This window comes from Struthio camelus, chromosome 31, assembly GCF_040807025.1.
Source record: "Struthio camelus isolate bStrCam1 chromosome 31, bStrCam1.hap1, whole genome shotgun sequence".
In the NCBI taxonomy this organism is placed as follows: domain Eukaryota; kingdom Metazoa; phylum Chordata; class Aves; order Struthioniformes; family Struthionidae; genus Struthio; species Struthio camelus.
The window spans coordinates 65,001-67,500 of NC_090972.1; the positions used below are offsets into that span (position 1 = coordinate 65,001).

At 77.8% G+C, this 2,500-nt stretch overlaps 1 non-coding gene across 1 annotated transcript; it reads right to left on the reverse strand.

Annotated features, from left to right (window-relative positions):
- Positions 1-1,224: 1,224 nt before the first annotated feature.
- On the reverse strand, positions 1,225-1,377 carry LOC138063453 (5.8S ribosomal RNA). Its single transcript, XR_011137045.1, has one exon. It is a non-coding gene; the product is annotated as a 5.8S ribosomal RNA (ribosomal RNA).
- Between the last annotated feature and the right edge of the window lie 1,123 nt (positions 1,378-2,500).

The following is a 2,500-nucleotide window of genomic DNA, read 5'->3' on the forward strand; positions in this document are numbered from 1 at the left end:
CGCCCGCCAGCCGCCGGCAGAGAGGACGGCCCGAGGCCCCCGCCAGGATCGAGGGGGAAGCGGCGCGGCGACCCGCGAGTCGCCGCCACGGAGGGGCAGCGAGGGGCCCCCCCCTCCGACACACGCGCGCGGCAGCACGGTGCGGTACCACCGCGGTACCCACCCGCAGACAGCCGCGCGGGGCCGGGGGGCGAGGTCCGCACCTCCCCCGGGCCCGGCTCCCAAACGCTCGCTCGCCCACTCGCACACTCGCGCACAGCCCCTCCACCGGCCGCGGCTGGCTCCTCCTCCCCGGCCGCTGACCTCCGCTCTCGCCCCGGCACGGGACGACGGCGCGGCAGCGCCCCTCCCCCCCCCCTTTCTGCCCCCCCCCCTCCCCCGTCTCGCCACCGAACGGCGCCGCCCGCGCTTGCCCCACACCACCGCCCCGCGGAGACACCCGCGCGCCGTCGCTGCCGGCCTCAACGCAACGCCGCGGCTGACGCCAGCCGGCGGGTGGAAGTGGCTCGGCACGCACTACGGACGCGGGTGCGCCGCGGGGGGGGGCAGAGGGGGCTCGGCGGGCGCCGAAGCGGCAGCAGTCGGGGCAGGGAGAGGGCAAGGGGAGGGGAAGAAAGGCAGCCGGCCGTCCCCCCCCGCCGGAGGGGAACGGGGGACCAGCGCACCACCGGGAGAGTGGTGGAGGAGAGCCGTCGTACGGCGGGCACTGGCGGTGGCGGCGGGCGGCGGCGGCAGGTGCCGGGCCACCGCGACCGACCGAACCTGGGGGCCCGGCGGGACGAACTCCGCACAGCGGGCGCTCCGGGAGCGGGGGTTTCCCGAGTCTGCACTTAGGGGGACGAAGGCCCGGGCCCACACGGGGAGGAGAGGCACCCCCTCTCCCCGGCGGCGCGGGCCTGCGAGGCGCCCCAGCCGCGCCACACCGCACACACCGCGCAGGGCAGCGGTGGCCACCGGGCTCGGAGGGGAGGGAGGGCAGGGCAAGGCACGCCGGCCGCGGACGGTGGAGGCGGACGGTCGGCCGGAGCCGGGCAGGCAGGCCAGCCGGAAGACCGGGGCCACCGGTGCACGCACCGGTGGTCCCGGCTCCGCCGCCGCCGCCGACTCACCGCCGCCGCCGCCCCCCCACCGACTCGCCGCCGCCGCCGCCCCCCCCGGCCCCCCCCCGAGGGGCGGCACACCGCTGCGCCAACGCGGCAATGGGGGTGACGATTGACCGTCAAGCGACGCTCAGACAGGCGTAGCCCCGGGAGGAACCCGGGGCCGCAAGTGCGTTCGAAGTGTCGATGATCAATGTGTCCTGCAATTCACATTAATTCTCGCAGCTAGCTGCGTTCTTCATCGACGCACGAGCCGAGTGATCCACCGCTAAGAGTTGTCTCGGTTTCGGTCCCCACCGCGCGCGCGGGGGGACCGGGCAGCTTTCGCAGCCCCCTGAGGGCCCCCATCCGCTCTGCCTCCCTCCTCACGCCGACGCCGGCTGCTGAGCAAGGGACAGCGGAGAGAGAGGGCACGCCTCACTGACCGTACAAGCACAGAGGGAAAAAAAAAGGGGGGGGGGGGGGAGAACAGACCCGAACGAGAGGGGCGGGGAGCCCTCGCTCCCGACCTGGGACAACCCCTTTCTCGCTTCGAGTCCGGCCCAGGCGCCCGGCTCGGCCTGGCCCAGCAGGGAGCGGCGCGCCAGCCGCGCCACCTGCCTCAGGGACCGGGGTGTGGGTCCCCGCGGAGCCCCGGCGTCGGAGCCCGGCCGCCGCTGGGAGCGGCGCCACCCGCTGCCCGCGCGCCCGCGACCCGCCAGCCGCACGCTTCCGAGCTCCTTCGCTCGCCTCACCGGCCTCCAGCTCCGCCGCCCCGGAGACGGCACCCAACACCCGCCTGCACACACGCAGCCTCCCGAGCGACGCCACGCACTCGCCCGTCCCTTCCGCGGGCAGACGCCTGGCGGCAGGCAGACGGGCGAGGCGGGACGGACGGGGAACGGCGCCCGCTCTCCCCGCCTCCACGCGGAGACCGGGAGGGGCCGCCCCCGCCCGCCCGCCCGCCGCCCGCCTGCCGCCCAGCGAAGCCGGGTCGGGCAGAGCGAGGCAGGCGCGCCGGATGGCGGAGTGCCGGGGCAGGGCGGGGGGGGGAGGGAAGGAAGGGTGCCGCCGACGGCCACGGCGGGAGACTGAGAGCACCGGCCAGGGAGGAGAAGGGATGCGCTGGGGCTCGGCGTCCGCACCACCCGCGGTGGGGGCTCGCCGTCCCGGCGGCGAGCACGCGCTCGCGCCGGGGTCGCGCGTTCGAGGCAGGCCGGCGCAAGCCGACCGCGCGGCGTCTCTCCGCCGAGACCAGACCGCGGAGAGAGGGGGCAGGGTACCCCTCTCCGTCCCGGCTGCCCGCGGGGCATGCACGGGCCGCGCCGGCGGGCATGGGGGGGTGCGGCGCCCGCGCGCGCCGACCCCCCGGCCCCTCCGGCAGCACGCCCGGCTGCCCCCCGGGTCGCATCGGGCCGCCC